Below are 15,123 nucleotides of genomic sequence, written 5' to 3'. Positions count from 1 at the left end.
ATTGGAGGTTAAACACCACTAGCAACTCCCATTCTTCTTTGCATAATACTTAACGTTCATTGGAGTCTCAAAGACAACTGTTGTGATGTAACACACATTGCTTGTGCACTCCCATGCTATTTCTATTATTACACTTGCCTCTGCAGTCCCCAACTACCTCAACACAGAATGGACCATAAATTATAACGAGGCTCAGCAGCTGAATTTGAGATCCCATTCAAAATACCCCAATGTCCTTTGGCAGCTCTTGTCAAAATGCAAGCTACTTTTTAAAAAGTCTAAACGGTAAAACACATGCCTATCAAGTATAAATAAATTAAAAGTGTGATTACTAATGAAAGAATGAAAAATCAAGTCAAGCAGTTGGGATGTGTGTGACTGTGTTAGATGTATTGACCGTGGTTGGCATAAAGCTGAGGGACCAGATGTAAGGTGGGTGTAGCTGAAGATCAGCCTCAGTGATGTCTGATCTCAAGAGTGCTCTGTAATTCTGAGCACAAGTTTAAAGAGCACTGATGTTCACGCTGAAGCTGCTGAACTGTCAGCTAGAAATCTGCATGATCTAGCTAAATATTTCTTATACCGTTTCTTGTCCCTTGCATTTGAAAACGTATTAATGAAAAGCTTGCAAATTTATTGTACTTTAATTTTCGTCCAGATTTTTGTGGTGAGAAAAGTATTTGTGTGTAGTGTGATGCAATGTTCTTTCCTGGACAAACTCTGGTGGGTGATGGTACAGATTTCATTGTAGAGTGGCTACATCAAAACACACTGCAGGAGAAGCAGACAGATGCTGAAATGTATCTCAGAATATATTTTCACAAAGTGTAATATTTCTTGCAAAACACAAAAGGAAAGGGAAGAGTGCATTGAAAATTGTTTACTGTGATCATATCATGCCCCTGTGTGGCAGTGCAGAATCGGTGCAGTCAACTGAAATTGTAAACGTCTTCATTATACACATGAAAATAACTACTATTCCTATTTGCAGACAAGGGAATTGTCCCAGCTGAGGTTTAGTTTATGAACTCTACTGGTATGTGACTGGATTTTGCTTCAGGGCAGAAGGTGTCACATGGTCATTCAGATTTCTCCATTTAAATGAGCTCTACTGAATCCATTCCTTTCCCAGTACTGCTTTGCTGGTTTCTTCTTCAAATTGATTGGAACTCACTGGGCACATTTAGTGAAGTATTTGAATATGACTAGAAATCATTCCGATATTACAAGGTGCAATGGCGTTTAATTTGTTTACTAGGCATGCTTGTGAAGCAACAGTCCCCTTGCAAGTTTATTTGAGCCAGACTTAACCGGAAAAGACCAAATTGTTCTAGTGCCGACATCCTGTGGAATGGACTCTAATATATGTATTTGATTGGCAGCCATTTCGAAATTTACTTCTTCCTTAAATTTTCTTTCATTTCTTAAAAAAAATCACAAACTATCTGAATTGAATTGTGACACCATCTAAAGTTTTCTGATATATATATATATATATATACACAATTCATAACTAACTGCTTAGGGATTGTACCATGATACTTAAGAATATTAAATATTTTGAAGAATGATGTGGCAGGGTTGAAATCTTGATATTGGGAATGCTCCAGAATTAGTGTATTATCTATTGTATGTGGATTTGACAGAAGTTTAAAGAACATTGATCAGTACAGCACAGGTACAGGCCCTTCAGCTCACAATGTTATGGTGAACCAATTAAATTAGCAATCAAACAGCCAACTAAACTAATCTCTTCTGCTTACACAGTGACCATACCTTCCATTTTCCTCACGTTCATGTGCCTGTCAAAACATCTCTTAAAAGCCCCTAAGGTAAATACAAGCAGATTTTTACTCACTGAAATTGGGTGAGACTACAACTAGAGGTCATGGGTTAAGGATGAAAGGTGAAATGTTTAAGGATCAGAGGGTGATGAGCGGTTGGAACAAGCTTCTAGCACAAGTGGTGGATGTGGGGTTGATTTTGACACTTAGAAATTTGGAAAAGTACACAGATGGGAGTAGTATAGAGGTTTGTGGTCTGGAAGCAGGTTGATGGGACTAGGCAGATTAATGATTTGGTACAGATTAGATGGGCCAAAGGGCCTGTTTCTGTGCTGTAGTGTTCTAAGACTCTGTAACTCAAGTTTGTCCAACCTCTCACTATAGTACATGCCCTCTAATCCAGGCAGCATCTTGGCAAACCTCTTCAGAACTCTCTCCAAAGCTGCAACATCCTTCCTATAATGAGACAACCTGAACTGTATGCAGTACTCCAGCCGAGGCCTTTCAATCTGCAACATAACATCCTGACTTTTGAATTCAATACTTTGATTAGTTCGATCTACTCTTTCTCCACCCATTTCCGCAATTGACCTATCCAGCTTTCTGCACTATCCACAATACCAGCAATGTTTGTATCATCTGCAGACTTACCCACTCATCTACGTTTTCATCCAGACATTCATATACATCACCACCAGCAAAGGTTCCATTATAGATCCCTGTGGAACACCACTAATAATAGACCTTCACCTGGAATGAGTCCCTTCGCCCACTACCCACTGTCTTCTGTGGGCAAGCATCCAATTCACCGTGGATCCCATGCATCTTCATCTTCTGCATGAGCCTCCTATGAGGGACCTTGTCAAATACTTTACCAAGATCCATGCAGCCAACATCCACAGTTCTACCTTAATCAATCACCCTTGTCATCTCATGAAAAAAACTCAGTAAAGTTGATATTGATCCCTTTTTGCTACACGTATCTCGATACAGTGAAAGACTTTTGTTCTGAGTGCTATCCAGACAGATCATGAGATGTATGTATAATTACACTGAAGTATTAAAAAAAAACAAAATAAAAAAATATAGAGTAAGAGCAGTACAGGTAGACAGTGCATGTGGACCTTGCCGAGGGGGACTGGACATCAGGAATTCAAGAGTTCATCTACTAGTGCATGAGGGGTTCATTTAAGAGCCCGCTAACAGAGGGATAGAAGCTGCTCTTGAGTCTGATGGCTCATGCTCTTCAGCCTTTGTATCTTTGCTCATCTGGAGAGGGGTGAAGAGAGAATGACCAAGGTAGGAGGGTCTGATTATGTTAGCTGCTGTCCTGAGGCAGCAGGAGGTGTTGGCTGAGCCAATGAAGGGAAAGTTGGCTTGTGCGATGGGCTGCTTCCACACATCTCTAATTTCTTCCCATCTCGGTCGGAGTAATTATCGAACCAAATGTTATCACAACTGAATAGGGTACTTTCTGTAAAATTTGGTAAGAGAGATGGTAAATTCCCCTCGCCTTCTGAGGAAGCAGGTGCTGGGCTTTCTTGGCTGCACCATCCAGGGTAAATTGTTGCTGATAATTGCAGTTAGGAATTTGGAGTTTTTAAAACCATCTCTACCTCAGTAGCATTGATTCAGACAGGAAAGTATACTCCATTCTACTTCCTGAAGTTGATGACCAGCTCTTTTTCTTTTGTTAACATTGAAGGAGAGGGTGTTACCTTGACAACGTTCCAGGAGACTCTCTATCTCCTTTCTGTATTCCATCCCGTTGATGTTTTATGATCCAACCCACTATCTACAAACTTGTAAGTGGAGTTAGAGTGGAATTTAGCCACACAGTCATGAGTATAATGAGTATAGTAAGGGGCTGAGAATGCAGACCCGCAGGGCACTGGTTTTCTGGGTGATTAAACTCATGGCAAATAACTTTAGAATGCCATAAACAGGACGTCCAGCCACCCCATTTTTCATCCTTTATACTGTGAGTGGTACAGAGGATAGCAAAACAGTGACACGATATAAAAATAACTTCTTGGCAGTGCATCGAAAGATATTTTCCCAAGCCCTACGAGAAGCTTACAGATGTTCAAGTGTTATACAATTTCACTTAGACCACAATGAGACTGCTGGAACCAGTGGCCATTGCTTAAAGATGTTTATTTCATGAATCTTATTGTTATTGAGATCATTAGAAAAAGCCCTCATCTATAGCACAGAATCAATGGAATGGCAGCATGCTATTTCAAATTGATTATATCAGCACGATGAAAAGATACACTTTAAGTGATAGGTAAGATAAAACCCTTCATAGTGTTGCTTTCCGCAGGCTTTTACGCTGGTTCAAGGTAGATTTTTAAATCGGATTCAAGCCATCAACCTTGCTGCAAACCAGAACAACACTGCACATCTCCACCGTTGTGTTATTTCAGAAGATTTCATCTGGTTGGGCTAGTTTTATTCAAGTAAAAACAAGAGAAAATCTGCAGATGCTGGAAATCCCAGCAAGGCACACAAAGTGCTGGAGGAACTCAGCAGGCCAGGTAGCATCTATGGAAAAGAGTAAACAGTTGACATTTCGGGCCGAGGCCCTTCATCAGCACTGGAGAGAAAAGATGAGAAGTCATTGTAAGAAGGTGGGGGGAGGGGGAGGAAAAAGTGCAAGGTAATAGACAATGGACAATAGGTGCAGAAATAGACCATTCAGCCCCTCGAGCCTGCACTGCCATTCTGAGATGCCCTCTGGTACTGGACTCTCCCAGCATCTGGAACATATTTCCTGCCTCTATCTTTTCCAATCCCTTAATAATCTTATATGTTGCAATCAGATCCCCTCTCAATCTCCTTAATTCCAGCGTGTACAAGCCCAGTCTCTCTAACCTCTCTGCGTAAGACAGTCCGGACATCCCAGGAATTAACCTTGTGAATCTACGCTGCACTTCCTCTACAGCCAGGATGTCCTTCCTTAACCCTGGAGACCAAGTAGATGATAGGTAGAACTGGGAGGGGGGAGGGGTGAAGTAGAGAGCAGGGGAGGAGATTGGTGAAAGAATTAAAGGGCTAGAGAAAGGGGAATCTGATAGGAGAGAACAGAAGGCCATGCAAGAAAGGGAAGGGGGAGTTGCACCAGAGGGAGGTGATGGGCAGGTGAGGGAGGGAAATGGGAATGGGGAATGCTGAAGGAGGGTGGGGGGATATCACCAGAAGTTTGAAAAATCAGTGTTCATGCCATCAGGTTGCAGGTTACCCAGATGGAATATAAGGTGTTGCTCCTCCAACCTGAGTGTGGCCTCATCACGGCAGTAGAGGAGACCATGGAAAAATATGTCTAAATGGGCAGTAGAGTTAAAATGTGTGGCCTCTGGAAGATCCCACTTTTTCTGGTGGACAGAGAGTAGGAGCTCGGAGAAATGGTCTCCCAGTCTATATTAGGTCTCACCATTATACAGGAGGCCATACTGGAAGCACTAGATAAAGTACATGGGCCCAATAGACTCAGAGGTGAAATGTCACCTGGAAGTATTGTTTGGGGCCCTGATTGGTAGTGAGGGAGGAGGTGTAAGGGCAGGTGTAGTACTTGTTCCACTTGCAAGGGTAAGTGCCAGGAGGGAGATTGCGTAGGGAGTGATCCCTGCAGAATGTGGGGGGGGGAGAGAAGTATGTGCTTGGTAGTAGGATCCTGTTGGAGATAGCAGAAGTTACAAAAAATTATGTACTGGACGTGGAGGCTGGTGGGGTGGTAGGTGAGGACGAGGAACCCTATCCCTGCTCTCAGAATGAGACTTTTCATTCTAGAACTAATGAGATGTTCTTTTTCTCCAAAGAAAAGGGCTTCCCTTTCTCCACCAACACTGCCCTTAGCCACATCCCTTCCATTTCATGCACGCCTTCCCTCACCCCATCCTCCTGCTGCCACACCAATCAATCTTGTTTTAATTAGAGTATATTGGTTAGTATAACAGAAAACTTGTTGCATATACTAGTGAATCAAAATGCAATAGCAAACTGTTCAGTAGTTTTTAAGTAATATTCAAAAATTTTATATTGAGTTATTTATAGGATGTCAGAAACCTTGTTAAAAATTCCCAATTTAATTAATAAAGTTTTTGACTATTAAAACTGTACCAGGTTATATCTCCTCTAATTTATGGAAAATTAATTTTCTATATTTCTGATGGCCTGCCTCAAATGAATTTTAGTGCAAAATTAAACCCGTGCATCATTGAGCATCTTATAATATTTCTGCATGCTATGTTAAACTTGTTGAGTTACTATTTTTTATTTGAATGTTCATAATTAATGTTTTCACCATTTGTAGAAACCAAACATATGTATATTCAACATTGAGGAGGTATGAAGAGCTGAACCTTCCTGATGAGAATACCCAAAGCAGGCAACAGCTAGACAGCAGTGTGTCAGATCAGGTGAACTAATGAAACACTATTATTGCTAATCAAGAAAGAAATTCCTATTAGAACTTGAAAAATTACTTTGTTATCAATAATTTAGAAGCATCGTGTAGGAATACTGGGACCTAATATATCTCTAAAAGCCAGTTCTGAATGGAGTCACTGGCTATTCAGCCTTTGCGCCTCAAGAAGTCTCAGATAGAAGTTGAAGTAAGACCAGATGTGAAGGTGAAGGAATTGATCTAACTGCCTGCTTCAGTGCTATCCACCATGCAGTCCAGGAACAATGAGCGAAAGAGAAGATCTGGGTGCATTTCCCATCCAGCCCTCAGCTCTACAACAAGGACTGGTGAACAAAAAGCACTTTAAGGGCCTTGTCAACTCTATGGAGAAACACAAGAAAAAGCTTTTCTTATTTTAATGCTTTTAAGTATACTTTATCTAATCAAGTATTAAATGGTCTGTAATTATTTAAATCAAATATTAGTTATTCCTTAAGGTTGTTATAGCCAGGGGTTGGTAGTGGGGTTAAGCTCCCACTAGCAATTAAATGTTCCCAATGGAATGCTTCTCAAATAGTCTCCAGCTCCGGGCCTTCACATGTGGCTTAGCTACTAAGCCTGGCAGAACCATCTCTACTGACAGGAGAAGGGACAAAGATAGGTTACTGGCTTTGGGCAAATGGGGCTCTGGCTGTGTTTAGCAGCTCACCTCGGAGAAGGAAATCTGATCTCAAACCACCACTGCTTTGCAGTTATATTCACTCATAGGGAAGCTTTCTGGAGTAAACTCCAAGGAAAATTCCGGAGCTCAAGTCCCTAAGTACTCCATTGAGTTCAATGCTGATGCGCAACTCCCGCGATGTCACCAGTGCCGAGCTGCATTGGTCTCTGATTGGTTTCTGGATTTTTCAGCTGTGTAGAAAGAGGGAGCCTGCTACATGGGTAACAGCTTGCTCTCCATGTTGCACTCCCCTGGCTTGCATGTCATGTAAAACAGCTGGAATGCAACATCCATGGTCAACCCGAACAAATGAGGACCTTGAGACAGTTATTTCTATCAAATGTAATTGCTTTTCATGTCTAAGATATTTAAGGCTAAAATGAATGGCTAAAACTTGCTGTAAAAGCTATGGAAGGCTAAAATGCCTTGTATAGCCTTTACAGAAGATTCTCTCAGAGCTCTTCCCCCAACTCCATGACTTTTTACAAATAACCTTGTTTTTCTCACTGTTTCTAGTTCTGAAGAAAGTTCATTAATCTGAAACATCAGCATTGCTTCTCTCTCTCAGTTGGTGTTCCCAATGGACCCTTTGCTTAATGGCATTGGTCCATGGCATGAAAATGTTTGGGGTAACTGCTCCAGATGCTGCCAGAACTGTTGATTACCTAGTTTTTTTCTGTTTTTATTCTGGATTTCTGGTAGCTACTTTTTTTTGTTCTTTTTTTCCTTTCTAATTGTCTATTTATTTCTAATTATGTAAGAAAGGTAATATGACTGAAATTGCCAAAAAATGAGGAGACTAGTAGAGAGCATCAGTACTAGAAGCTAAGGGGGAGCAGGAGTGGAAAGCACAACTTTTCTGCCTTACCCGATCTCCTATTAATTTTGTCACTGTATTTTAACAGGTTGCACAATGAGATCAAAAACTGTGATGTATTTCTTGGAAATGTATCAAAAAAATGGGGTTACCTCTGCCAGGTTTCTTGGAAGTGACAGATGCTGATTGCATCCTCAGTCCTAGTCAGTTGCAGAATATTATTCCAGGGTTTGTACTACATTGCAAAGTTAATGTGTCATTCCCTTTCTATGACAGCATCTCCTTACAACAATTGTCTAAATTAATAAAACAATTGTTTCCAAATTAAGGTTCGAACAAGATAATTATCTATGTTCAAACCATTCACATTTTGTGAAAGCCAGCACCATTTATCTCCCTCTATAAACATCTTTCTTTTATAAATCCAATTCGATTCTCTTTCTTCAGTAGGTTTAGGACTTTTTCTTTCCGGATAGGAAAATATTTTGGTTTCAGTGCTTTTTGGTTAAGGTTTGACATATTTTTGTGATTTAGCCTGGTTTTGTAAGTAATAAGTAATTAACTACTGTTTCGTGGATCTTCCTGAATAATTATGAGTATTGCACCTCATAATTAACTTTCCTGGCAGCAATCATGATTTCAGGCTCGAAGGGCTGAATGGTCTACTTCTGCACCTATTGCCTATTGTTTGTATATGCCACCCTTATTCCAATCAGGCCAGTCCCAGCCCTCTGGTTGGTGGGAATGATACGGAGAAATGTGTGGCAAGTTGAAGCAGGACTGACACTCTCAGGGTTGTTCAGCAGGACCACAACTGTAAAACCATTATTCATTGTCCAGGATTATGGTCATCTGTGGCATGCTGTACGTCTTTGTTCAGGAGGAGGGGAGAGAAAAAGAGAAATGGAAAAAACCTCTATTTGCTGGCAAACCTCCATCCAAAAGCACCACAAGTGATCCCAGTCTCCCATCTGGAGTGCATCCCAACCAACCAGCATGGCTCTGCACCTACTCCCACCCCCCATCCTTCAACTTCCTTCTCTGTAGTAGTATCCAATTTTATCATTTAGTTCATCGTTACAAGTCTTGTAATGATTAATTAAGAAGTGGGGTTTTTTTTTTGTTCCTTTAAGCCAGTTTTCTGTGCTTGTTTATCAGTCCATTGCACCTGTAAAGTGTATTCGCAGGAGCTAGAGCTTGGGAACATTCTCGAGTTCCCAGTGACAGCCCTTTGCAGTGTTGGAGTTAGTGATTTCCAGCTGGTCTGAGCCCTGAGAGCCCAGGGCCTGACTGGAATAGTTGGCCATGGTCAGGATGTATTGGGGCCAACTGGCTGAACTTCCAAGGGAACTAAGTAGGTGGTGGGGAAGTGGGCATGATGGAGCCAAGCCAACTCCTAGACTGTGCCAGAACACCTTTACAGTTCTGCAGGGTTGGCAGCAATGTGATGCTTGAAAGCTTTTGTCAACACTTTGTCAGAGCCAATATGGCAGTTCCCTGAGCTGCCCTGGTAGGAGTGTGAGCTATCGGCAGAAGCTCTGGGTGGCACTGCTGTTTACATACAGCAGACTACTTATACCATGTTGAACAGAAAAGTCCCTGTGTTCTGTTAACTACCTTCCCAAATTACTGCCAAATTTTCTGATTTTTAAAGTATTTTGACACTATCATTTACTGGCAGCGAGTAACCCAGGTGATGTAGTATTTTCTCTTAAATACTCATCAGCCATTGTTGGTAGTTAGGTCCCTCAAAATTGGCATTAGATTTGGTATTGGCTCAACAAAAGGGTTGCAACATTAAATTTTTAGAAATGGTTGTCAGGGTTCTCTTTACAATTAAATAATAGCATTGAAGGTTCATATTTCAGGGATCCTCAGGGTTAATATCAGGGCATTCACTTATTAACTACAGAGACTGGGTAAATGCTTCAACATTTAGCACTAGCAGATGAGAAAGTACTGAAATGTTGGAGACATGCATTACCAAGAAGATCTATTTTTGTAGTGAACAGCCCAGGTCCTCTTTTAAAAAAAAATTAAAATTTTTCAGTGCCTATCTCTTTGTGGAAGCTCTGATCTTACATAAATGGAAGAAACCCTACTAACTGCCAGCAAGTATTCAACACTTCTTGCCTTCTCTGGGTTAATGTGTGCAGCCTTGCATTTAGATTAATTTTTATTAAATCAGGTAAGTGCATTATTATATTCTTCTGATTTTTTTTTTCTCTTTATAGGATCTCCGGGAATGAAAAAAAAAAGAAGGATGTGTTGATCCTCACTCTCTCAGTGAACCACAGTCTTGGCATTCAACTAAATGAATTTTGAATTTAGTATTACTATTTTGTGTGTGCTTTTGTGGATTCTGTGTACACTGGTTGAAATTGAACAGAACAGTATCTTATTCCCTACAAGTTATGTACACTGATGTGAGCCAAATCTACCTTGGTCTCATTTGCACATAAATGGGAAATGCCTGAACAAGAAATGTAGCATTCATTGGTATACCAAACATACCCTCAATCATATTTGGAAAAATTCCACTGGTTATTAATGTGGTCTGTTCACTTATTAGAAATTGGTACTGGTGGATTTCAGTGTTCAATCTTGGTGAACTTCAGCAGTAATTCAGCATTGTGATTCATTGATGAGACCAATAATTTTCAACATATAATTGAAGTTAAATTCTAGCAATAATTACATTGCCCTTACCAAATTAATCTTAACAAATAGATATTTATGTCATCAAAAAGATGTATTCCAAGTAATAACTGTATTGTGTTGTTATAAGATGATTAGGTAGAAAAATTGGTGCTTGATGACAGTGCACCTTGCAATGAAGCTGTAAATAGGTGTTTTCATATTTTAGAAGAATAAGAGGGAATTGCATAAAGTAAGCACAGCAGTTTTATTTTGTGAAGCCGGTGTTATATTGAAATTAAAGTGGCTTGTTTGTTTGCAGTTACTTGCACTACTAATACTCTAACAAATTTCTACCAAACTAATTTCACTTGAACTTTAGATTGAAATTTTACACTTTTTTGGAAAGCACTTAGCAAGTCAAACAGCATCTGTGCCGTATTTCGTGTTGAACATGGGGAATTGAGTGAGCTACGCACACAAAATGCTGGACGGGAATTCAGCAGGTCAAGCTGGTTCTATAGAAATGAATAAACAGTTGACATTTTGTACCAAAACCCTTCTTCAATGCTGGAATCGAAGGGGAAAGATGCCAGAATAAAAAGATGGGGAGAGAGGATGGGGGACTAGCTAGAAGGTGACAGATGAAGCCAGGTGGGTGGGAAAGGTAAAAGGCTGGAGAAGGAAGAATCTGATAGGAGAGGAGACTGGACCATGGGAGAAAGGGGAAGAAGGAGAGAGAAAGAGTAGGGCAAAATACCAGAAAGAGAAATCAATGTTCAAGCCATCAGGTTGGAAGCTAACTAGACAGAATACGAGGAGTTGCTTTTCCATCCCGACCGTGGCCTCATGTGACAAAAGAGGCCATGGACCAACACATCGGAATAGGAATGGTGGTAGGAACTAAAATGGTTGGCCACTGAGAAATTCCACTTTTGGCAGATGGATCAGGGGTGCTCAACAGAGCGGTTCCCCCAGTTTACAACAGGTCTCAGTAATGTAGAGGAAGCCACCAGATACAATAGACAGCCCCAGCAGACTCATGAGTGAAATATTGCCTCACCTGGAGGTAAAGGAGGAGGTGAATGGGCAGGTATCACATTTCTGTTGCTAACAAAAGCTGGTTTGGAGTTTTTAGAGAAAGTAAGGAGATAAATAGGATAAGAAGTCTGAGGTGAGGTCAGGCCTGCAATGGGGATAAGTTGTAAAGGTCATCCAGTTAATGTTTAATAGAGCTAGTTAGAAAGAGAAAAAAAATTTGCATAAACAATGTAGTGAGGAGAGTAAGACTACAAATTGCAACTTAACTATTGCAAACTACAGAGCTGTGGGATATGTCCAACAAATCTGATTAATGGAGAGTGTAAAATCGAGTGAATATCACAGATGGAGAGTTGCATTTGAAATGTGTTGCAGAGTCAAACACCGAACTATTTGTTGTAGAATTTGAGTCTGAATCCTGATAGCTGCAGCGTGCCCAGACGTAGATTGAGGTGTTGTTCCTTAAGCTTTGTTACAACAGGCTGGAGGCCATACATCAGTCACAATGGCAGTGGCATAGAGAAGTAAAATGGAGGCAAAGGAAAACTCTGGGTCACCCCTGCAAACTAAATGCAGGCCCTTCGCAAAGTAATCACTTTGTTTCTGCTGTGTACTTTAGAACCAGTGACCTTAATTCTATTAGTTTTAAATAGTTATGGAAGAAGATGGGACTGCACCACACATTTTTAAAGGCCTGAATTTGGAGGCAAGGCAGATTTTGAAGAGAGTAGATGCCATCTACAGGAGGATTGGGAGGAGCTTTTTGCAGGTAAAGAGATGCCTGGCAAGTAGGAGGCTTTTCAAATTGAGGTAAGGAGTGTTCAAAGACAGTAAGTTCCTCCTTGAGTGAAAGACAAAGCTGGCAAGTTCTGGGAACCATGATTGATGAGGGACACTGACCATAAGGTTGTCCATGTGTGGAGCCAGGATGGTAGGCAAAATCTTAAATGAATTTTACCCGGAATAAATCTTACCACAGAGAAGGTCATAGAAGCTAATGAATTAAAAGAAGTGAATAGCAATGTACATATTGGAACATGTTCTCATTACAGAAATAACTAGTGTTGATGGTGTGAAGGCATATTCAGGTAGATAAATCCATGGAGCCTGATCGAGTGTATCCTTGGACACCAGGAAGCTATGGAGGAAATTGCAAGAGCCCTGGCAGAGATAGTTGCTTCATTTTTTGCCATGGATAAGATACCAGAAGACTGGAGGTGGCTAATGTTGTGTCTTTATTTATAAAAGGCTTCAAGAACAAGCACTAACAGGGAATTACAGGCCAGTGAACCTAAAATTTCTGGTAAGCAAAATTACTGGAGAGAATTCTGAAGGAGGGGATTTACACAGCATTTGGCAAGGTGTGGTATGATTAGTGTGAATTTGTGCATCTGATCTCACAAACTTAAATGAGCTTTTGAAGAGGTGAAGAAGAGGAGGACAGGGTGGTAGATGTTATCAGGAGTACTGGATACAGTAGATGACCCCAACAGACTCGCAGGTGAAATGTTGCCTCACTGGCAAGGAGTGTTTACGGTACTGAATGGTAGTGCGGGAGGAAGTGTAGGGGCAGGAGTAGCATTTGTTCCACTTGTCTGTCAGGGTCATCTACTGTATCTGATGCTTCCTGTGTGGCCTCCTGTATGTTGGAGAGATATAGTATGCCTATTTCAAACAAAAAAAAATCATTGTAAGTGCTGCGTAGTTTTCAGGGTGTGTAAAATCTTCCCACTCTGAGTGATGGTTGATTTGCACAAATAAAAGGGAACGTTGATTTCAGCTGTCAAGAATCATAGGTGGAGTTCTTTAAGATCATACCTTCGGCCCAACCATCATCATCTAACTACTTTGTCAATGACATTCTTTCCAGCATAAAGCTCGAAGTGGTGGTTTGGAGATAGCCCTATGTTCAATTTTATTCATAAGTTCTCTGAAAAGGAAGCAGTCAAAATTCAGGCATGATCTGATAAAAGGAAATTACATTCATTCCATAAAATTACTTTGCATTGTTCGTCCTCATCAGAAGATAGTCTAACCCAGTGATTCCCATTGTGGGTGGTTATGTGTCCTAAGGGGGCATTAGGGGAAATAGAAGTCATGGGGGGAGGGAATTAAAGATTCTTGGAGAGGGGCAGTAAGCTGCACCCTAACTTAAGGCACAGGAGCTGACCGACTGTTAGTAGAGTAGGCACTTCCAAAAAGTAGGATGAGGCTCTGGAACACAGGAAGAACCACGGCTCTGTAGGTGGTGAGCACTCATCGTCACAACATGTCTGAAACTCGGCAATCTCATCCAACCTTACCAACCAAACAGATATTAGTGGGGAGGCATAAATTAGCATCCAGGGTGCACAACAGTTCCCCTTGGCTCGCAACACGGAACAAGCTTATGAAATTTAACAGTTGGTAGGTAAAGTACATCCTTTCAACTTCCTCTACTGATCTACAGAAAACAGATCGCAAAACAATACCGTGCTAGCTGGAACCAAGCAGTGAAGTAGAGCTAATCAGTGAACCTGCACATCCTGAGGATTCCTTTTGAGGTGTTCAAAGTGACCTCAGTTTCAAATGTGTGGTTAAGAACTAACTTTGTGGATTATGAGACCTTAAGTGATTGGTCAGTCATGCCAGCTGGAATAGTGTAAAGACAGCTTGCCAAACACCAGCTCTTTTCTGAATAACATTCAGATTCCAATCTGAATCCTTGTCAGCATAATTTTCACTGTTGTCATCTTCATCTTCACCTTGCTGTTCCTTTGTTTGCTGCGACCATCATTCCATTTGTGTCAACTCACTGCCATCGTCGATATCTGATAAGCATTCCCAGTTTGTGTTAATTGCTTTATTTTAATTTAGCCCCGTTAATGATAGATAAATACATGCAGCGTGATCTCTATGCACCTGAAGGTGGTGAAGCCTTGAATTCTCATCATACTAAGAAACAGAAACTACAGGGAGTGTGTCAATACAATACTACATACTGGAGTGTGGTTTAATTCTGCTCCCGTCAGATCTCGTTGCTTCTTATAATATTGTCATCATATTGACAAAATGAGTGAAGGCATTGAGTATCAACTATGCACAGAGCTACAAAGAAACAGAATTTGGGATACCTCTGGATGAGTCAACTGTGCGAGACCATGAGGCATTGCTGATGGTATGTATACAGTTCATCAGAGATGGAAAAGCTTATGAAGAGATTCTCTTTTGTAAAAAATTTAAAACAATTATCAACGTAGAAGCAATTTATGATGAGCTCAAAATGTATATTCAGGATAAAAGCATTTCAATTAGGAACATAATTTTGTGTGCAACATATAGAGCACCATATATGAGAGGTCACCATGCTAGTTTAGTGGCATTTATGAAAAAAGAAATTCTAAGTCTCCTAATTCATCGTCAACATCTCACAGCCAGAAACCTCAGCCAATGCCATTTTTCAAGTGTGACTCTTGTAATATCTGCTATCAATAAAATTAAAACTCATCCATTAACTAGCAGAATATTTCACCAGTTATGCCAAAATAATAATGGAGTTTGAACATTTGCTTCTTCACACTGAAGAGTGTTGGCTGTGAAAAAGCTGCTGCTTAAAATGTTTCTTTGACCTTTTTGACATTTGGGTTGAATCTTTGCTCAAAGTCAACAAGAGCTTGGGAAGCAAAATTTAACTTCAATGTGGAGATGTAGCATAGCTAGCCAATCTGTTCATCAA

Source organism: Hypanus sabinus, chromosome 19, assembly GCF_030144855.1.
Source record: "Hypanus sabinus isolate sHypSab1 chromosome 19, sHypSab1.hap1, whole genome shotgun sequence".
Classification (NCBI taxonomy): Eukaryota; Metazoa; Chordata; class Chondrichthyes; order Myliobatiformes; family Dasyatidae; genus Hypanus; species Hypanus sabinus.
The sequence above is the reverse complement of the archived record's forward strand: the minus strand, read 5'-3'. Positions refer to the sequence as shown.